Source organism: Grampus griseus, assembly GCF_964374135.1.
Source record: "Grampus griseus genome assembly, chromosome: 3".
NCBI classification, from domain to species: Eukaryota; Metazoa; Chordata; class Mammalia; order Artiodactyla; family Delphinidae; genus Grampus; species Grampus griseus.
In genome coordinates this window covers 22,670,010-22,694,406 of record NC_139019.1, presented here as the reverse complement: position 1 = coordinate 22,694,406, position 24,397 = coordinate 22,670,010, and positions in this window count along the sequence as shown.

Here is a 24,397-nt window from a genome sequence, read left to right as displayed (position 1 = left end):
TCAAACAAACAAAAGAAATTAAAACTGTAAACTTATAAGAAAAACAATTAAAGGAAGTGAAAATAAATTCCTCCTCTCATTAAGAAGAGTGTCTGTTTTTACATTATGTATGATTTGGAACAAAAATCTTTATAGATTGGGTATATTTTTTCAGATACCTTTATCTGGTTGTGCTCTGATCCAGACAACGCTGCTTCTGGGAGATGGTGACCAGGAGCCAAGGGCAGTGACTGGCAGCTGTGGCTCCAAGGTGCCACCTAGTATTTGGTAGCTGAGGAGGTGGTGGGATTCAGCATTACCATGTCAGAGGGTGGATGTGCCCCCTGAAGAAATGAGGGGTTTTGAGCGACTGAAGGAATTAGATTTGTTCTTAGGGAACTGAAGAACCAAGACTCCAGACTAGAAACGTTTGTCTTTAAAAAAACCTCAGCTTATTCCTATGATTATTTTACAATTTATTTCTCTATAAAGGGATGGAGCAGAGAGCCGAGGCTCCAAGCGAAAGCATCTGAGCTGTGCCCTGCCCACGCGGACCCTGCTTTACACAGCCCTTCTGAGGTGTGAGTGGGGTGAGGATGACACAGGGAATTTAAATACTGAGTCATGCTATCTCCATGTCTGTCATACAGGAGTCTATCAGGTGCCTTCATCCTAAGGTGAATACTTCTCAAGCACAAAGACTTGTCCTCTGTAATGTCCCACCCACGAACCTCTTCACTATTTGACCTGCTCAGGTCCAGATGGCACAGAACACACGCTGGGGGTGGAGACAGCTGACATTGTGGCTGCTGATGCTTCCTCTTCTCCTTCTCTCTATTCCACAGGCTACTCCTACCCTTCCTCCTCCACTTCTTCCTTTTTCCTGTTTCTTCTTCTAATCCTATTTTTTCATTCTGTATTTTGAAGCACCTTGAATTTACCTTCTTTTACATTGATTCAATTTTTTGCACAATAATTTTTTTTCTCAATACTGCCCAGGAAATATATATTAATCTTGTCTTTGCTTCAGTTCCTTGCAAAGCATGCTTGCTATGTCCATCACACTTTGATTACAATCTCATCAGTTGATTTTCTTTTATGCTGTTGCCTTTCATCTCAGTGAATTCTCAACTTTTGACTTGACTTTTAATTTTTATGTTTCAAATAAATACGTTTAAGTTTCAAATGAATTCTAGCTCTCTTTCTATTTTCAGATTTCCTGCACTACTTATTCTCAAAAATTTTTTTATATCCTATATGCACTACTTATTCTCGAAATTTTTTGTTTAAAGGAGAGTCTTCATGGTGGTGAGGAGATTAGGAGACAAGGGGCTTTTTTTGTAATCAGACCAGGAAAGACCATGCAGAGGAAGCAATGCATAGGCTGGTCAGTAACTCATGAGATGAATTGTAATGAAGGGCTCTGCCCAGTTTTAGAACATCGATAAAAGTTAATGTAATTACATTATCCAACTGGTCTTCTAATCCAGTAGATCTCTGTTGAGAGTTTAGCTAAGCTACTCCATACTATTGCTGCCTCAGCATCCAGTTTGTTTGGCCAAGTGGGCTGTAGTGACCTGAAACTGACACTAGCCCCCTCATGCAAGCACATGCCCTAGAAAGCAGCCCACAGGGTCACAAGTAAGTATAGATTCCTTATGAAACTTCTCTATTTCAGTTTCTCTTGTGGTCTGTTATTTAACCACAGCTCATCATTTGATAACCTGTGCTCCACTCAATAAGTATTAATTTGACAAATTCATAACAATCTCTTTGAAGTAAGATACTTAAGTACACACTCATATTAAAGTGGTTTAAATTGGCATGGGTGATTTTTTTTCTTCTGGCTACACACACACACACACACACAAAGCCTAACTATAATATGCATTAGAACTAGGAGTGGGCTTGTAGACTTTCAAAGTAAATGTCAAATTGGCTTCAGCATTCTGTCAGTCTGTGTGCATGGGATGGGGGTGGTGGCAGGAAGGACTGGGGATACTTCCCTTGAATGGGAAGTTATAAAGCAATCAATTTAGTTCAAATTATATTTTGAAATAATAGACTTACTTTTTATTTTTTAATGTTTTCCAGCTTTTTTCAGTCTTTGTCACCATGCTATAAAGATTTTTAATATTAAAGTGTTGTTTCTAAAAGATTGGATGAAAAATAGTAATAGCTATGAAAATAGAAGGAATCCAGTCCTTGGTTGCCAGGCAAAAGATGGGCATGAAAATATATTGTCATTTACTCTGTTGCAGGAAACAAATTTTCCTTATTGCCAGTGTTATGCATAAGAATATATTCCCCAAGTAGTTAATAAATGAAGTTACATCATTCTTTAAATTTGATAATCTACAAAATGGCAATGACTGAAGTCAATACCCTAGTCAGGGGCATAGGATGCAGAATAGGATTATAATAAGTATGTACATAGGCATATCTTATAGATTTGCAAATTGACGGTCCTTAAACCTATTACAAAACACTTCCCCCAAGAATCTAGCAACACAGAAATGTCTCTAACTGCCCCACTATGGATAATAAGTGTAAGGGCAATATGAAAGATCAGGATAAGAGGAATGGAACAGAGAAGGAGGAAGGAGCTATAGAGGAACTGTGTTAAAATCCCTGGAAGACTATATGGAGGTGGTATTTGTAAGCACATGATTAAGAGATATTATGAACACAGAATGTACAAAAAAACACAATAGCGCATATGCCGGCATTTTATTTTTAAAACATTAGCATGATGCTCCTTCTACAATGGCAATGGCTTACTAAATTGCCTAACCCACACATAACACAAGGTGTTTTGCTATAGCTATTGCTGAAGAATCAGTTAGGTCTTGCCAAAATATAGAGGGAGAAAACAATAAAACAGCTCAAGAAAAGAAGTTTAGATTATTTCACCATTTCATGTGTCACATACCCTCCACACTACAGAGGACCAAGTAATCAGCTCTATTTCTGACTATAAATGATAGATTAATAAAGTGAGCCATATTGTGGCTAGGAACTATTCGGTAGTATATTCTATTATGGCTTTCTAATATCCTTTGAGAAAAATTGCTATAACAACTTGTTCCCCTTGGATACACATCAGATTTACATTGTTTCTTGAGACCTAATTATGAGGTGGACTATATGTTCAGGGTCTGGCAAGAATCAAGATTGCAGAACTGGTGAAAAGGAGTGAAGAAGACTCCCAGAAGAGTTTCAGGGTCTGAATTTCTTTATGTCACACGTGAAAAACCACCAGACTATTCCCATTGGCAAAGGGGCTCTTAAAAGTGGACAGAATAACATGTTCTATGAATATTAGTCATAACTAACATTGACTGGGCTCATGACCACACAAGCAGAAATTCTCATGGGTACATAGAATGGATATCACCTCCCAAGACTGAACAGCTTTTGCCACCACAGAGTTGCCAGTTTTCCAGCAAAACTCCCAGATGCCATGGTGCGTATCTCTAAGATAACAGCTAGATACACTAATTGTTGCAAGTTGAATATATCAAAATTCTATGATGTGAAGGGGAGAGTGAACACTAGTGTAGATATTAATATTGGATTTGGATTGACCGCATTCCTTTGGCCTCTGGAAATGTCAGAAAATACTTCCTTAAATGCCAATTATTTTACCAAGGTGGTCCATAAAAAACTGATTACTTCCAAGAACCCAGTTTAAAGACAAATAAATATAGCCTAGCATTCATAAGAAATCACACATTTTAATGAAAAGCTATTGAAAGACAGTATTCAAGATAAAGAACTTCTTTAGAGAAGTTTCCCTTACAGTCAAGTTACAAGGATACAAAAAACAATAGAGTTAACCCCTCTAAAAATAATTTCTAAAAACACAGTCTCAATGTTTGCTCTTCAGTCTTTGAAACTCTGGGTTTTGCTGCTATGGATATTGTAGTACATGAAAGAGAGACAGCTATAATAACCAGAGTTATTGACAATGAATATGCAAATCTGAATTATAAAACTCCAGGAAGTTAATCTGAATTATAAAACTCCAGGAAGTTTCTGAATCTTGAAGCCAATAGGTCAATCAATAGATTCAAAAAATAGGGTTGCTGCCCAATCAAATTAGTTATTGTATAAAGATCTTATGATTGTGTCTAATACTCAGTAAATACCTGATAAATGTTAGCTATTTTAATTGCTACCACTACAGAGCTATAGTTTATTGTCTTGATTAGTATCACAAAGCTTCTCTCATTTTCCCCCTCACTATATTCAGCTCCTTATTGCATTCCCCTCAAAGGAGATGCTACACAATTCCAGGAGTTCTCAAATAGCTTTCCACTCTCAAACACCCACAGATGAAATGTCACTTTACTACCAAAACCCTGTAACAGCAGCAAGCTCCCCATCATACTTAAGTTCACCTCTTTTTCTACCACTTTGTCCTATCCTTCTAGCTACAGTTGTCAAGTCCTACCACTTCTATATTTAATCTGCTTTGTCCTCTGCCTCTTATTACATTTCTTTCTTTTTCTTTTTTTTTTTCATTTTTGGCCATACCATGTGGGACCTTAGTTCCCTGACCAGGGATCGAACCCCTGATCCTCACAGTGGAAGGGTGGAGTCTTAACCACTGGACCTCCAGGGAAGTCCCTCTGCCTTTTATTTCTACTACCACTCCAAGTACCATTCTCACTGATCTCCCATCAATTTAGTCTGGTCCTTTCAAATCTCTTCTCAATCTGAGTGCTAACATAATCAATTAAAACAGTTTAGTTTTATTTTCTCCTGCCTCATATATCCTTCCCATTACATACAAATTAATGTCTGTACTACTTAGTACAGGTTCTTTACCTGGTTATAAGTTCTTTCATATGCTCACTCATCTCCATGTATTTCCTCACAATTTTTGATTAGTATCACAGAATTTCTGGCCTTTCTTGGATATACCACGTGCTTTCAAAACTTCATACTTTTTCATGTTCACCCCTTGCTTGTAATGATTACATTCTCACTAGTGTGCCTACCTCAATCTTTTCCTCCCGCTTCTTGGAAAACTCACGTTCATTTCTGAAGCCTAGATAAGGTGCTAACTTCCTAGCAAGCATTTTTTCATTTAGTCTCAAACCACCATAGAGAGTTCATTATCCCGTACTGCTATACTTTATAAATGCTCCGTTCTCGTGTACATTACACTACATAATAATTACTTTCAGTAATTTTGATTTACTCACAAACTTACTATTACTATTGTCTATTTTAAATCCCTACAAAGAGTAGAAAGAAATAACTAGAAATAAAAATAGTTTATTGTCTTAGTCCAGGCCAGTTTACTGGATTTAATGAGAAATTGTTATAGAGATGTGTTGGAATTATGTAAATATATATATGGTTTTATGTAATTATGTACATTTATGTGCTATAAATAATTATTCTCCATTCAGAAGTTTTTTTTTTTTTGTAAGGAGTTTACCATTGGGAATATTGAAATGTCTAAGCTTAACATAAAGCTTATCTCTTCCTAAATAGAGAAGACTTTGTCATGGAGTGTGTTAGTGCAGATTCTCCAAGAAGCAGATGCCAAGGAAAGATTTTGTAAGAATTGTACTGATATCAGAAGATAGCCCTGTGAGAACAAATAGAGAAGTAGCAGGAAGGAGCTGCGTCAGCCATCAGATCATAATATAAATTTGATCCAGTGAAGTAGAGAAAGAATGAAAGTTGGATGAGAATGTTGGTGCTAAGTTTAGGCAAGGCTATCGGGTATTTCTTGATCAAAAATTCTATAACTCCCAGGAAGGGACCTATCTTTCAATTCGTACTGCACTCACCTTGGCTTCCACACAAACACAATGATAGATTTCTAAGTACAGCATCCAGGACCCTTGATCAATTATGCTCACTGTATTTGGATGTCTGAGAGGTGCATTCTTATGGCCACCACTTGTGGCAATGTAGGGAAATCAACCCATTCTCCTGAGGCAGTTAGTTATCCAACGGATCAGCTGGAGCACTGAAAATGTCAGCCTGCTGTCAATGATCAATTTATCTCATCTTTAATGGGAAGCACATTACAAAACATAAAAAGTTTTCTTGAAGTTGTCTTACACTTGAAGCCAGAAATCCTGAATTTTAGAATGAACCTATCAATATTCATGAACTGTAGAATCCCTTATGCAATTATTTTTATTCTCAGTTAACTTGTATCATATTCTCTAATAGGTACTCATCTATTTATTTAAAAAGTTAATTAACACATTTCTGTTGAGTAGATAGGTATGTAGATAAGCAAACACACATACACTCATATTTCTATATGCAGTGACATTTTCAGGAAACTAGTGTTTCAGTCCTCCTATATCTGTTATACTGTCATACATATATCTGCCCAGTTACTCTCCAGTAAACATGTCATGGCAGTATTTTTCTGAATACTACAGATAGAGGGAAACTCAATTGGCTGGATAATTAAAATAGTCCTGTATGTCTTACTCCTAAAGCTCAGTGATATAAATACCACTTATATCATATCTGATTTTTTAAAAATATGGAACTATCCAACAGATGACTGTTTCCATAATACGTAATGGAAACTAAAGAAGAAACAAAATCATCATTTCTTTCTCACAGTTTGATGAACTACAAGAAAAGGCATTTTATCTTATAATGGAAATTTAAGACAAACAATCTCTACATATGGATGCTGTAAGTTAACACTAAGGATCCTGGTAAATTTTAGATGATGTGTTCAAAATATTTTCCATTACACATATTCACTTTGCCTCTCATTCTTCCGCCTGTTCAAGCAAGATTAGCTAGCACTTGCTAGCAAAAATAAAGGCAAACAATTGAGAAATAATCAAACATCACTGAATTTATTATGATAGCATTATTTCAGCTGAGTAATGTCATCATCTATTCCAAAGTCTACACTTATCCAATATAAGAGTATTTTCTTTAAAGGGTCTAGAGAACTGATTTACACAATTTGAATCTGAAACGTTACAGTATAAATAAATAACTTGGTAATTTCATTTCTAATACAGCTAAAATGTCATTTCTAAGATAATATAATTTCATTTTATTAAACAATGCAACTTAATATTTAATTTAGTTGCTTGCTTACTTAGAATTCTGAATACATAAAATAAACATCTCATTTGGGAAATAAGCTCTTAACATATAAATAGCCATTATTTATGTTTTTTCTTGTTTTCTTTACTAAATTATTTCAGCATCCTCGCATATAAGTTAAAGCCTATTCACGTGAAAAATTACAGTGGATAAATTCACGTTCATCACTGGTTATTCCAACAAATTATTGTGTTCATACTTTATGTGAGGATCTGTTCTAGACTCTGGGGATACAGCAATAAATAGAAGATAAATTCCCTACCACCAAGAATGAAAGCTTGTAAAATGCATACTTGTTTAAAAATATAGTACAAAGTATAGAGAGAGCATATTAGAAAGGAAATCTAGGGGAAACCTCATTCAAATGAGCGAGTGGTAGCTTAGCTGGTTTCCTCTAGAGTGAGGAATGGGAGATGGAGAGAGACAGAAAGACAGAGAGACAGAAAGAGAGAAGGAAGACACATACACCCGAGGTGGAAGCTACCCTCTTCGTATAACCTAATGATGGAAATGGCATTGTATCACTTTTGCCATATTCTATTCTTCAGATTATAGTCAGGAAGACCATACTTAAGAGGAAGGAAGCTACATTTGATTTATTGAGAAGCAGAAAATCAAATAAGTGTGAATATATCTTTAAAATCATTACCATTCCTTTACCTTCTACATTTAATCGGATTTCAGTCAATGAAAGTCCCTCCAGGAAATTTGGTTTTCCTCTTTTTTTTTCTTTCTTCTATTGAGGTATAATTGGCATGTAACAATGTGTAAGTTTATTTGATTGATTTGATTTATTTGATTGATTTATATATTGCAGCATGGTTACCACCATGGAGTTAACTAACACCTCCATCACTTCATATAACTATCATTTGTGTGTGTGTGTGGTAAAAACATATAAGATCTAGTTTGTTTATTTTACCCCTCATTCTTGTTACCTATCAGGTCATCATGTGTTTGTTGCTTCCTTCTGCCAAAGTCCACAGCTCCATAAAGCAACCCATTCATCCTTCAGATTTAAAAAAAAATTTTTTTTGGCCATGCCATGTGGTATGTGGGATCCTAGCTCCTCGACCAGGGATCGAACCCATGCCCCCTGCCTTGGAAGCATGGAATCTTAACCACTGGGCCACCAGGGAAGTCCAGTCCTTCAGATTTTTATAGGGTGTCTTTCCTATTTCACTTTTATGCCTATGGGTGGGAAAGGCTCTCTGTTACCATTCTTTGCTATTTCTCAGTTGAATGCACTTAAAATAGATTAAGAATGGTATCACATTCTGGTATACACTGAAAAATAATATTGCACTAACAACGGAATTGCACTATTGGTATTATATATATATATATATATGTAATATAAGTATATAATAAGTATTAATAGAGGAATAGTGATGAACTAAGAATGATATTATAATAATCTTTGTTGTTTTTCTTAAACGCTGCCTACACCTATGTGAATTGTCCTTTAGCAAAACTCTCTTCACATTACTTAAGAGTACAACATCTGCTTTCTACAGAGTTTCTAACTGATGTAGTAATTAAGAAGGCAGACCTCAGACCCAGATGAACTTGGAATTTTAATCTAAGTTTTATGCTACTTAATAGCTATGTGGCATGGGAAAGCCCATTAAGTTCCCAATGCCTCAATTTCATCAGCTACCATAGCTAGTAAGAGCTTACTAAGTGTGAGGCACTGTTCAGGCACTGGCACTGAAAGAGTTACAAATCAATTCACATAACCCTTAGTATAGTCCCATGATGTTGACAGATTATTGTTCACATTTGATAGTTATCAGTAGCTAATGAACTCACCTGAGTTTACATAGCCCTTTGAATTGAAGCCTTCTGGCTCCAAAGCATATGCCCTTGTCCACTGCCCTGGGTCACAGTGCCTCTATCAAAGGCTTGATGTGAGAAATCAATATGTTCACAAGAGTAAAGTGCTTAGAGTTGCTTGAGCCAGTCCCCAATAAATGTGAGTTCTTCTAACCAATGTTTATAATTTTCTCTCCTATTGAAATAGTTTAGCCACAAAATAATAACTAGTTTTCTTTCTTTCTTTTTAATAACTAGTTTTCTCCTAACTAGAAATGAAAGTTACTTTGGGGGAAAGAGGATGTTACAAATATTTCAATTTAAAAGTTAGTTCTATCAGATCATCATCATCATCTTTCATCAGTGAAAAAATTCCTCGGTAAAGCTGAATTGTCTTCAGTATAAAACACTAAGATGAATCAAAGAAGGCATAAGATAGTCACATACAGTGCACAGCTGTCTTTAATAATGTCAAAGCATTGTAATTAGAGTAAAAACTATTTTTACAAAAAAGTAACATTTTTGAAAGTCATACGTTATACTTTACAGAATCTGTAATTTGATCGTAGCCTTGTTTAAACACTAAATTATGAATGAAAACTAAGCTAGGTGAGACACAAATATTCCTTTTTAAAAAATTTTGTTTCAAATATATGTAAATGTAAACACACGTATATAATTTTTAACACATACAGTATTTCAAATAATGTTCTACATTTTCAAAAAGGATAAATAGAAATAAATTAATTTTTTCCAAAATACAGTTTTTTATTAGTTTAGTGTTTGTCTAAATGTAATTTTAAAAGAAGTGCTGGATTTTCTGTTTACAAGGATCATTAGGAATTTGGACCAACTCTCTCAATGAAGACAAGAAGAGCCTGAAAATATACTTTAAAAAGTATTCTTTAATGTCTTAAAGAACTGACAAGATAGTAAGAATTTATTGATCAAAATTAAGTGAACAGAAAGAAAAGCATTCCCTGAGAACATATCCTGTTTTAGGGAATGTGAGCTTAGATTTCAAGACCCTTATGATATACCGGAAAGAGTTAAGGATCCTGAATTTGCCTAAAATTGGGAGACTAAGAGAAGAACCCCCCTGTTATGGGGGAACATCCAAAGTGTTGCGACCTAAAGTTAAGGGTAAACAAAAAATAAACTGCGAGCATGGGCACATACACACACACACACACACACACACATACACACACACACTGGATTTGCAAGAAATAAGGCTTGACCCTTAGCAGGGCAGTGGAGAAAGAGTGCATGAAAATGTAGCTACAAGCTAATTGTTTCTACAGCTTTACTGCTCAAATTCTCATTATCTGCACTGTCCAAAATAACTAACAATAAAAAGTTTACTTAAAGTAGCCCTGGATTGATAGTGGCACTAGGAACTTGGTAAAAACAAATACAAATCTCTGAACCCTTTTCTCTCTCTTACTCCATTAGAGAATTCTTCTGACTGGGAAAATCTTACACAACATCCTGTCAGATAGGAGGCCTTTGCCGAGGTGTTCCATCCAATGTGGCCTCCTGAGCCTGTATGACTCTCTCCTCAGGCCTAAGACACTTACTCCACAAGTGTCCAAGGCACTGCATGCCGCGGGCTCACCTCTGAGCCCTTCTTCAGCAATTTCCCTGGATGGAAGTAAGGTGCCATTTCCCAGGTTACACACAGCTTTCATATAAAAACTGATTGATGCACTAATCTCAGTGAATACATCTCCGAAGGACCATCTGAGTTTCTGAGCTCCATCCCAACTCAACATCTCTTTCTGCCCAGCCCTGCTGCCCTCACTCCCTCCTATGTGATGCTGCTGAGAGTATTCCTCAGTGAACCTCCTGCCAGGGACATCTGAGTCTCAGAAACTGTTTTCCAGAAAGCCCAACTTCCACTGGGGCCCCTCCAAACCACTGCTGACAAACTGACCTTTTCTGGTCTTTGATCACGTGCTGGCATTTACTGTTGAAAACTGTGGGTCTCAGTAAGTTCTCTGCTTGGAGATCCACACACTGAATCCTAATCATTTTGACCTCTGGACTCCTCCCTTCCAGAAGCTTTCAACACTTAGGCAATTCCCCTTTTGAAATGCATAGGGGTATCTGCATATTCACTCTGATATGCATAGTGATGGGAGATGAGAAATCATATCCTGAGGATTCTCAAGGCCTAAATAACTTTGCCATGCCACAATTTACACGTAATTCTAGCCACCCAAGCTCTGTGTGGGGCATCCTTTGACGGAAAGTTCAATTAGAATTCTAAGCAAGATGAATGACTGTTCTCCCTTGCTTTCAGATACTTCCTGAACCCACCTGGTGTTACTAATATCTCACCTTTCTCTTCTCTGTGTTTAGCTCAGGGTTTAGGGAGACTTACATTTCCTCTTGGGGTCCTAAGTAGAATATTTCCCCAAATCACATCTCTACTTAGTCCTCCAGGTTTCTCTCCATTCCCAAGGTTTTCCTTTCCCATGTGGCAGAACTTACTTTACATCTTATCCTATATCTTACTCTAAGACTTATAGTAAAAACTTTGTCCTGAGCTCTCTAAACCCTTTATTCTCTTTAAAAAACAAACAAAACAAGACAGAAAAGAATCTCTTATGTTTTCCAATAAAAACTTTAGCTTTCACAGCTATTTTCTCCAAAATTGGTGTCAATAGATTATGCCAAGAATTGAGAGATAGACATTCTCTCCCATGTCCTGGGTTCTGATTTCCCTTGAAAAGTGGCTACCTCCACCTCAATGGATGAGTGTCTCAGAACCACAAGATTTGCAAGTAATAAAATATATTATTCAAAGACATATATATATAAAATGTATATTTCTTTTGAATAATAAATATGTTATTCAAAGGAAAACTTGAGCAAGCTTTCATTTTGAGATCTCAGCCTTTCGGAGCCTTTTTCCTGGAGAAATTCTAACACTGATTGACTTGTCCACTTGGCAAGGCTCTCTGAACTTACAAGGTGACCAAGATGGCCTGAATGTTCCCCTCAGCTTGACTCAACTTTAGACAAGCTTCTTCCTGACTCTAGGTCTCTGACCTCCCTGTTCTTAGAGCTTCTACTTGAGAACACATGTCATCCTTTTTCTGCCTTTTGTGATAAACATTTTTTAAAGAGCGTCTTGCCAGTATGACAACCCAGTAAGGTCTCTCTCACAAACTCTGGAATCACCAATTTATAATGCAATTTCTAAAGAACATAGACTCTTTGTCTCTAATCTTTGTAAGAGAATAGAAGCCTAAATCCTGTGGGGCAGCACGGGGCACATCATTCCAAGTTATAACATTAAGATAGAGAATGTTTCCTTTAAGGCCAATTAGAAAATGGAAATGGCCTACGACCCGTCCCCCTGCCCCCATCCCACAGCCTTTTGTCTTGGCCTGTGCTCTCTACATTATTGCTGACAACAAAATCAACTTCTATCTGCTCATCTGTCTGATGTGATATTTTGCTTAACATGGATCAGGCTATGGAAATACATGTGAAAGCTGGCTTCTTGGAAGGAATGACTTCCATCAGACATTTCAAAGAGAACACTTTTGTCTGTCTCCTGAGTAGGATCTATGTGCTCACATTCTGGCTGAGTCAAACGGTAAGCTCAAGTTTTTTCACTAAAGGCTGAACATTTTTTTTAAAAATAAATTTATTTATTTATTTTTGGCTGTGTTGGGTCTTAGTTTCTGTGCAAGGGCTTTCTCTAGTTGAGGCGAGCGGGGGCCACTGTGCACGGGCCTCTCACTGTTGTGGCCTCTCCCATTGCGGAGCACAGGCTCCAGACGCGCAGGCTCAGCAGTTGTGGCTCACAGGCCTAGTTGCTCCGCAGCATGTGGGATCTTCCCAGACCAGGGCTCGAACCCGTGTTCCCTGCATTGGCAGGCAGATTCTCAACCACTGCACCACCAGGGAAGCCCCCAGGCTGAACATTTTTTATTAGAACCATATTAGAATCACAAGTGTGGTACTGGCCTAGGTTTTCAACTATCGTGTGTTCTCAGTTGTATTATCATCAATTAAGAAATTTATTTTTGTTTGCTTACAATGCAAATAATTAGATGCAGATTTGCACTCACCAAGGAATTGTCATGGTATTTTTAAATGTAGATGTAATCAGATAAATAATTATAATTGCTAAGATTATGAAATAAAAGTAAAAAGAGCCATAGAATGTCAAATTAGAAGGGATCTTTAAGTGGTATTTTTTAAAATAATTTTTACATTGAGGCACTAATTTGTGTGATCTTTCTTGGCCAAGAGTGTGTCTACATATGTGTCTTCTATCCCTAAGAAAAGTAACTGTGGTACTAATGGCATTTTAGCTGTTAAGCAAACAAATACACACTAAACAGCTTCATCTGTAATTTTTATCCATTGGTCTTTGTTTTATGTTTCAATCCTTCAAACTATATATATATAAGGCATTCAGTTTTCAAAGTGATGTTTTAAGAAATATTTGGAATATTCATCTCCCTACTTCACGCTGTTTGCCCAACTAATTCTTCCACTGTCCCCATCCTTTCCCCAAAGAAAACTGTCTTTCCTCAAAGGTAATATCCATACACTCCTTTAAATATTCTTTATAAGATTATTATTTATTTTATTGACTGTCCTAAATAAAATATCCTAAAATTTCCTATTATTATTTTAAAAATGTAGTAGTCAGAATTAAGTGTAACATCCAGGTATTATCTGAACAGAAATAATCTGAACAGAAATAACACATACTCAGTTGAGTTCTGTTTTACTTCAGGCTGAGCCTGAGTGATTAGCTTTCTTGAAAGCCACATCACAAGCTAACTCACATTTAGTTTACTGAGCTGTGAATCACTTAAACATTTTTGTCACATGCTGATGTTAGCTCAGTACCTACATCATTTGCAATTTGGATCTATGTATGGTATCCTCCATGTGCATATCCCTGCTACATTTCATTTATTCAATTCAGCCCATCATTACAGGATACAGTGATCATTTCTGGATTGTAATTGTTCTGCAGTGCATTCACTAGCCCTTAAAGCTTTCAGTGACCCACAAATTTAATGAACATATTAGCTTCCTCTCTATAAGCTCATCCAAGTTACTGATTAAAATGTTGAACAGGACACCACTGAAGACACACTTCTGAAGTCACTATCCAAAATACTATTAGTCTTACAATCTTTTTTTGTATTTTTATCTTTTAATGACTTATTAATGGACCTAATTAAGGGTCCTTGCATTTAGACTTTAAAATAAAATGTGTTTAATAACAATAAATAGTGAGAAATTTCTTTTTATTAAAAAGATTTTAAAAAATGACTACCTGTTACTTATTTTTTATATGGCTTACCTAGAGGATCTAAAAGCAGAAGTAGATAAAGGAAATGCCAAAGTTTTAATAAAGAGCATGTCTATGGCTCCCTCTAACCTTTGGTCCCTGACCAAAGGGACCTGAATTCAGATTATTCAAACCTGAATTTATGTTTATGGTTATATGTACATGGAAATAAATGCATTTGGGGGAATAATTGTGTTTATGCATATTATAAATTTATCATAAGCTTCACAAGGTAGTTTTTGTCCCTTCCTAAAAAGTTTGTTTCTTAAAGCTTAAAATAAATACATTCTCCCAATTGCATTATATCCAAGATGGAGAAATTCTGATATTTATCAAAAGCTCCAGATGAGCAAAAGTGATAGGGTACAGTTTTCAAAGGGAAGAGAAAAGTACACATAAATGTTAGAAAATAACATTAACTCATGATATAGTCTGCTTTGGATATAGTTGAAATGTATATTGAGCTCTAACTTCCCCATTGTAGTGTACTTTTAACTTCAACAATCCTGTATCAAAATCTTGAGCTTTGTAAGCTTGGGTTTTCTCATCCTGAAAAGTAGGATATTATTATGTTGAGATATATATATACATATATATATACATATATATATGTAATCTATGAAAATATTTAAAAATACATATTTTTATCAAGACCTGCCTTACAAAGATTTGTATGCATAAAATGATAGAATGCATGTAAAGCATGTAACGGTGACAGGAATATAATAAATATTTTTCAATGTGTTTATGTTCTTAGAACATATGTGGTTGTTTTTATTATATTAAGACTATTTCATACTGTCCTTCTTTCTCTCCTGTTTGTAAGAGGATAGGGCCTAGAGATGGTTTCCTCTAGCATGGTAAGTGATGGGAATATTGCAAAACATGGAGCACACCCCACTCCAGGAAAAACTTTTGTATTTTAACTGTGCACATGATCATATCTTTCCTCTCAATTATTGTATATGATGCTTACAGAAAGGTTTGTTTGAGGATTCTTTATTGTGACCCCTAGAGGGCAAGATAATACCTTGCACATAGTAAACTTAAATTGTTCATTGGATTTAACAGATGTCGTTGCCAGTGGTATATTGAAAGGTTCTGTTTAAAAAACAATATTTCACATTCTATCAGTATTTAAAATAGAAAAATAAAAACAATAGGCACATAGGAAACTACTCAGACAAGAGGAAACTAATTTGGCTTGAATCATTGTTCATTTGAAAATGAACAATGTAAAATAGAGAAATTAGCTAGGTATGTACACTGATTGAATATTTAAGTTGAAACATGGTCGCATTTACACCACGATTTCTATAAATATTTATTTATACTTTTATTCAATTTCATAAAAAGAGGTTTCCATGTCTCATTCAGGTTTCAAATCCATTATTACTGAAGAGCAGTGGGGTACATACATAAGGAATAGGATCCATAAAATTGGAAATAGGCAGAATTCTCTAGATTAGGGGTTATAATGTGGAACAATATACATGGAAACTCTGAGCCACACAATTCTTTCAGAAGTCAAAGGTAAAAATCTTAATCATTTTTCTTGGTGGTTCTTTACATGCTGAAACATCAAAACCTTTATCACAGGATTAATAAACTCAGATGATTCAGTGCTAGACTAGCTTCTCTCAGTAAAGATCAGGCCATGAGAATATATAGCACACTTTATTGAATTAATTGTGACAAAAACATGGCCCCAGGTATTTCTCCCACTCAGTCTCCAAGCAGCATATATATATATATATATATATATATATATATATATATATATATATATATATATATATGCCTAGGAAGTAACACTTTAGCCCTAGATCTTTATCTGTTCTTTTAACACTGTGAATTAGACAAGTTTATTTATATATTTATCAGAATTTATATTCCTTAATCCATGAAAACCTGAAGAAACCTGCCACTTGCCCCCTTTGCCTTGTTTCCTCCGAGTGCTTCTTTTGCTTTCCAAACATTAAAGACTGTATAGTGTGCTTTGAATTATAGACGTTAATTTAAAATGGTGAAAATGAAAACTCTAGATCATTTATTTATTCACTTATTCAAGAAAAAATACTTGGCTCTTACAACACAGGTAATCTATGTCTGCCTCTTCCCCCAAAGATTTTTCTTAATATACTGATCTTTATTTACAATCTTATTTCCAGAACATAAAATCAGGTACAGAGGATGCTCAGTAAACATTAGAAGAACTAATTAAATTAGTACTCACAGTTCAAGAACAGATCTTTGCAGCATTTTTTTCTGCTCTCACAGAACCAATACAAGCTGGATTATAAAACTTCCCTGCCTATACCTTATAACAAGGCAAACTTAGTTTTCATTCATTTCACATATTCTGCCCTCTTCCACCTCTGTTCCATTACTTAAATTGTCCTTGACATTTGGAGCAAACTATTCCCTGCATCTTTTCCATTTTACAGTTCTGTCTTCTGTAAGCACTCAGCTGAAATTTTACTTATTCAGAGTAGCCCCTCATTAACCCAGGCCCACAAGCCTTCTACTCACTCATTGGAGAGATCAATTCTAATTTACATGCATAGGAATCTCTGGCCAGCAGTACTGTGGGAAACCACAGTTTTGCATTTCATGGTTTTGAGAAAACACTGAATTATATTTGTACACCACAAATTTCAAATCCGCAGTTTTCGTATGCTTGGTTCATTTTGGTCCTCTTGAAGGATCAGAAAAATGTTAGATATTTTCTCCTGTCCTGGCTACCATACGAACAGGCCACGGCAGTTACTACAGGGAAAGACCATCCAAGACCTGTTGGTTTTCTTAACACACAGTAAATGGTTAGGTCTAGGCCCAGGATTCATTCACTTAAAATGACAATGGTTCCTTTAAGTTTAATGTATGTTTGTGATAACTGATACTATTACAAGGAAAAGTATAAGTGCAGAAAGCTTGCTATATCAAGCCAGTAAGACCGAGACCGCCTCATTCAATGCATAACAAAGCATAGATGGAGAAATCATCTTAAAAATCATGATACTGAAGCTCCGAGGAGGACATCAAGAGTATTTCTGAAGCAAGTACATTCTAAGAATTTTATTTAATTTTGCAGTATTATGTGTGTGTGTACAAATTGGTGTGTAATGGTCTCATGATTTTATTTATTAATTTGCTTGCTTACTTGTTCCTGTATGCATTATCATTGACACATTTTGGGTTACTTTTCTGCCTCAATGAAATAGATGATTGTCACTCAAAGAAGACAGAAAAGAGGAAAAGTTAAACAAGTCAAGTTTCATCATGAAAGCTTTACCTGTAAAAAATGAATTGCTGTCATTCATCAGAAGTATTAAAGTGACATAAAATACTGCTTGCAGCAATTCACATTTGTTACTTAGTATGCAAAGCAACCCTAGGAAATGGCTCCACTAGCTTTCATTTTCTACAAAATTACTTCAGTCGAAAGGAAGACTGTCTTGATTTTAATTGACTTTATATTAAATCAAAGTGCAATGGGATCCATAGTCCAGGCTACTAAAAATAAAACATGTTCAGATACACTAAATAGTCAAGGCCATCAGATATTTTTATTTCCAACAGCAAATGATAAAATTGATACTGATGTGCTCTGTGTAGCTCTTTCAAAGTGGTCGCTTTGAAAGCATTACATATGCTAAATCAAAAAATATGATAAACTAGGCAAAAAGGATAAAACAAAACAAATCCTCTGTTTCTCTTTATTACCTCGTTAATGCAATTTCCATTGAGATTTAATACACTAATTTTTGAAGTGAGTTTTGAATTGAGATTGATGTGAAAGTACTTTTTACACATTTCCGTCCATCTAAGCTTTCAGATTCATTTTTAAAGATGGCAATAATGAAACCGTATGCCCTGTACTGAGCATAATCCCTGTGGGTGTAACTGTGCCAGCTGGGAGTGCATAATAGCTTCCCAAAGCCAAGTAGCAAACCTGTATTTTCAGATCTTACATTATAGAATTTATATAAGTACACTCCTTGGAGAATTACTTTTCCTTATGTATAATAGTGAAATGTGCATATATGAATCTCTAATTATCAGAGTCTTCTGTCATGATTTTGAGTTGAGGACTTTCTGTAATATGGAAGAGACATAGCTACTGTTGACGTCACATGTGTTTTGCCTGAATCTTTTCAAGGAAAAAATGCAGATCAGTAGTTGGATGCTAAGTAATAATCTAGATCCATCCAAATTATACTGAATGGATATGAGTGTACACAAAGATGGAAAAGAGAAGGAGAATAAAACCAAGTAAATGCTTGTATGAAGCTTTAGCATTTTATTCTGGAAAAAGATTTAAAAAATACAAAAAGGGGTCAGTTTGTTAAACGTTAGAAGTATGCTTTTTTACAATTGTTTTACTGATAAAATAATAAATAGTTTTCTGATAACATCAAAATTTATTTTACCTATATATGTTAATACACAATAAAATAATGTATAACTCTATCTCACTTATGTACAAGTGTATGAACTCCCCTAATAAATATAATTAACATGAATTCTGAAATATTGCATAGAATAAAAAATCAATGACTATTATTTTTATCCCCAAGAGTCCAAGGATAAAAATTATATATGTTATTTATCACATTGAAAGATTAAAGAGGAAAATTATAAAATATCATTTTGTGAACTCACAGAAAAATAACTCAAACTTAACAAAATTTAAGTATATATACTTTTTGAAAACCAAGCATTAATGGAATATTCTTTATCCAAATAAAGATCTTCCATTAAAAGCCTACATACTACCTAAGATGTCATTTACTGGGCAATTCATTGGACAGTCTAGAGAATTTTTTAAATTATGTATGAAGTTTGAACAAAGTATTACTGGTTGCTGAGGAAATATTGGTCAACATAAAATGTCTTTGATAATTTATTAATTATTAGAATCAGTATGAAAGCTCAACAATGTGACCAAATAAAAAAATAAGATACATGTGATTCATGGTAGCTTCTTGGCAATGAATTGAAAATGGCTTTGAAGCTGTAGCCTGAGATAACTGGTGGAAACTCTCTCAAAGACTCTTGAAAATTGCTGCAGATGCCTAATGACACTAGGAAAACCGTCACTTTGAAGCTTCAAAGTCTCCAGTGTCTGTGTCCTTAACTTGCAGCTGCAGCTTCTCTTACTTTCTTTGAGTCTTCCCCACACTCCACTCCCCTAAGTTTTCCAACATTCATGTAAACCCTAATAGATATTAAAAACATCATGATTTTAAGACCTAATCCAAATTGATATGGTATCTGATAGATAAATCATAAAAAATAACTGAGACGGGCTTCCCTGGTGGCGCAGTGGTTGAGAGTCCGCCTGCCGATGCAGGGGACACGGGTTCGTGCCCCGGTCCGGGAATATCTCACATGCCGCGGAGCGGCTGGGCCCGTGAGCCATGGCTGCTGAGCCTGCGCGTCCGGAGCCTGTGCTCCGCAACGGGAGAGGCCACAACAGTGAGAGGTCTGCGTACCGCAAAAAAAAAAAACCCAAAAACAAACAAACAAAAAAACTGAGAAAGAATTGGCTATTAAATAAATGGTGATTTAACGTGCTATCCATATTTTTTAAAAGATAGTCTTCCATCATATGTCATAAACAAAAATTCCAAATCAAATAAATTCTGAAATTAGAAAAATAAAGGTTATTTTATGCCCCAAAATGCAATACATTTCTTTAAAAATTTAGAGAAGGACATCTTAAAACAGAGGAAAGCAGATATTATGGGTTAAAAGATTGATAAATTTGGAGGTAATTTATTCATATATCTGCTTCTACTATTAAAGTGAATAAGTTATAGGCAACTTAAAATTATAGAAAAGAGTGAATACAGAGAAACTACTACTACACATCCAAACTCCAGTTATCCATTCTTCACATTATACACCCTAGGTTTTATTTAGGGGCTAAATGTTGTTTTCTCACCCTGAGTCTGGGTATGGCCATGTGACTATGTTTAGACCAGTGATACAAAATTAAACTTAGCTATTAAATGTGCCTGAACAGAATTCTAAAAAGTAATTCAAAGAAATGAGACACGGAATTGCAAATGACCAAAAAAAAAAAAAAAAAAAAAATGCTGATAATCCCCTAATATAAAGAGAATAAAAAACAAAATAGCAATGAGATACTATTTTATACCCGTATTGTACATTTGTTTTCAATCTGATAATAATACATAATTGCAAGGACTGGTGCAAGTCGAGATCTTTTACATAGTTGGTGATTTTACTTTTGATAGTACTGAAGAATGATTTGGAGAGCAATTTGGCAAAACCTCCAAAAACATACCACAACCAACTATGTTTTTCATCATTTATCCATTTAATTAGTTTTGCAATATATTCAGTTATAGTACAGCTTTTTCAATTTTGCATATTTGTTCTCCAAATATAAATTTATTCTCAAACTAATATATATGTATATGTATGCATATATATACATGCATATACATATTCCCCCAAATACTACTCCCCCTAAAATTTCCCGAAATATATAATACATATTCAGAAAAGTAGATTAATGTAATTCATTCTTGCAAAAAACACTCTCTAGTAATTGAAATAACTGATTAGATTTTATGTAACCTCATCAATAGGTCTCAAATATAGTGCTGTGTGGAAAAGTTTAAAAAATTAGTTACAATCAAATATTGTGCTTTTGAAGGTATGTTGACAAGGAAATTATCTTTGAGAAGGTAAGTGGCAAATGCAATAAGTTAAACACCCTTACGTATCAGTGCTATGTGATAGTATTCTTTGGTCCTGTCACAGCTGTATGTATGTCAGCAATGGGGAAGGGGGTGGAGACTTTGCTCCATGCAGTCATTCAGAGATCAAGACTCCTTCGATCATGAGGTTCTGTAACTTAAATTTAGGGACACCTGCCTCTCCGTATTCAGCAGCTAATGTGGATTGAGTGTCATGTTTTCAATGGGCCTTGCCTTGAGGTGCTTCAGGCTGCTTCTGCTCACATTTTATTGTACACAGTCAGGATCATAAAAACAGCCACAGGCAGGGAAGACTAGGGAATATAGTCAAGCAGTATGATCTGTAGGTAAGGGCAGATAAACTAAAATTTAATGATATAAAGCAATGCCATTTATGGTTTTTGAATGTATACATTTATAGTGCATATTATTAGCTTTAGTTTCCTAGTGCTGCTATAAGAAGTTATCACAAATTTAGTGGCTTAAAATAACACAAATGTATTATCAAGGTTAGAAGTCTCATTGCCCTAAAATCAAGGTGTTGGCAGAGTTGCATTCTTTTCTGGAGGTCTTAGGAGAAAATCCAGTTTTTGGCCTCTTCAAACTTTCGAAGGCTGCCTGCTTTCTTAGCTTGTGGTTTTTCTCCATCTTTAAAGCCAGCAGCATAGTATCTTCAAATTTCTCTCTGACTCTGACCCCTCTTCTTGCTTTATTTCTCACTTTAAAGGCTACCTGTGATTACACTGGGCCCAATAGGATAACCTAGGAATAATCTCCCTATTATAAACTAATCAGCTAATTTACAAATTTAATGCCATTTGCAATCTTAATCCGTCTTGGCTTGTAACATAACATATCCATAGGTTAATTTTGGTGGTATGTTCATGGTTTGATATTAACCTTTTAAATTTGCTGCATTTTAATTATTTGGAGCACAAATTAGAGCACATGTAAAAAGTATGAATCCAGTGAAATAATTATTGAGAAAAAATTCAATTAAAAATAAGTAACTTATCTTCCTTCTAAGCATCACATTTCTGTAAGTTTTATTTTAGGGGGAAAAAGAGAAAAATGAACAAGAGAAAAAGAAAAGAACTATGAAGTATGCATCAAAAGTCAATTATTAAGAAAAAAGCCCATGAGACAGAAACACATATCAAATGTCAACATCATTATAGAAGAAGTGATGATCACAGAACGTTTCATTGAAATCAAAAGAGTGGTAAGAAATATATATGTATATATGTGTGTGTGTGTGTGTATATATACACACACACATAACTTGAAGACCAAAACAGCAAGAATTTGACAGATTTGGGGCATTGTGTCATTGTGAGAAAATTCTACTTTAACTTTGAACTTTAAACTTCCTCCTGAGGTTGGGGGGAGGGGTTGTGCAGTGCCTGGGAAGAAAGAAGTTCAATTACAGTCTACAAATTTCTCCATCTCCAGCAGGAGGCTCTTGATTTGAGGTTGCCACATATGGTTTATGTTCTGTGAAATACAGGCCTACAAATAGAAAAGCTCCATGTTAAGCCTTGGCAAATGCCATTAAGGAGGTAGGATGCCAGAGTAACAAGTAAAGTTGTTACTGTAAAGAGAGCGTGAGTTTGAGTCTCTTTGTACCAATGAAAATGACTTTATTGCAAAAGATGTAGAAAGGTTAGGTGGAGAGTAAATATGAAGAAATCAACTGTAAATTATTCTTAACTTGCACTTTTATACATTTTGATATACAGTAGCCTTTAAAATTATTTAATAAATATTTGTATCTTAGAATGAAATATTATTCAGAAAACTCTTTTTACAGATAATATCATGGCATTTAGGCATTTTATAGTCAATATTTCATGTCCAGAATAACTACAGTTTTAATTATCTCACAGGACAATTATGAAAAATTATATTGATTTTTCGGTTAAAATTTTTAAAATGTCTTAAACCTCTTAGTTTAAAAGCTACTTTTTGGAGTAAATTGATTAGGATAACTTTGGCTGCCTGCCAAGTATTTAGTATTTCACAGTATTCTGGTGCTCAATGAAAGTATATATAATGAAACTCCTCAAACAGCTGTAACTGTGGCAGTGAGACCTGGATTATGGTGCATAATAGTTTCTTGACAACTATGTATGACAGTTTTTCAGACTTCAATTAACATTTCTCATGTCTTCAATGCATTAAGCATTAGGATCAACTGAAGTAATCATTGTTTTCACAAGAGTACATGTCACAGTACGACGTTTTTAACCACTTCAGGATCAGTTTTTAAAAATAAGTTTAAGGTCTTCCCTGGTGGCGCAGTGGTTGAGAGTCTGCCTGCCGATGCAGGGGACACGGGTTCGTGCCCCGGTCCAGGAAGATCCCACGTGCCACAGAGGCTAGGCCCGTGAGCCATGGCCGCTGAGCCTGTGCGTCCAGAGCCTGTGCTCCGCAACGGGAGAGGCCACAACAGTCAGAGGCCCGCAGACCGCAAAAAAAAAATAATAATAAAATAAGTTTAAAAGGTAGGGCAGTTTATCTTTCTATGCTCAGGCAAAATACCTGAGATATGGGACCAAATATGAGTGCTAAACCCTTTAAAGCCAAAAGGAAATTTGGAGAGGCCGTTGAGAGTTTCTTCAACTCAGTTCATATTTTCATTTCCCTTTTATTTTGAATTTTGTCTTATGCTGGGCAATATCACAATTTATAAAAAGCACACATTTTCAACTCTATTTCATGGCAGAAACTTTATTACCCACAAGGAATTGGACCACATCATTCTGCTTTTGAGGAAATAAGAAAGGAGACTTAGGATATAAAAATTTGGTAAATTACTAACTCAAAGATAAAAACTGTGAAGAAACCATAAAAATAAGATAAAATAAGTTAAACATAGAATTCTACAAATGGAGGAGGGTGATAAGTGGGCGGAAGTTGTGATCTATGTTGAGGCCTGAAAAAGGTGAATAAAGTCGAGAGGAATTAATTTAGGGGCCTGGATTCTCAATTATGCCAACTGCACTTTCTAGTGGGGTCTGGGATTATTGTTATCTTACACCGTAAGGTCAGTGACACAGTTCACATCATTGATTCACTTCTTCATGTTCAAGTACATCGTTGTGGATGCCTCTCTTTTCCCACACTCCTATTAAAGTTTGCACTTAGCCCCTCTCATCTGTTCTGGACTCAGCTGCAGGAGTGATCTTTGTTAAGTTGTAATTTGGATTTTGTCACTTCTTGGCATAAAGTGATTCCAATTTATATTGCACTATAGCTGTGAATATGGACATGTTCAAAAATAAGATAAGCTTTTCAATTTACCAGCAGGAAATAAATGTGAAAATTATGAGCCTGCTGCATTTCAATTCCAGGAACAGGAGAAGCATGTGGAGTTTGATTTTTGGTGGGTAAGTGGTCCATGCACTGCAGGGACCCAAAACTA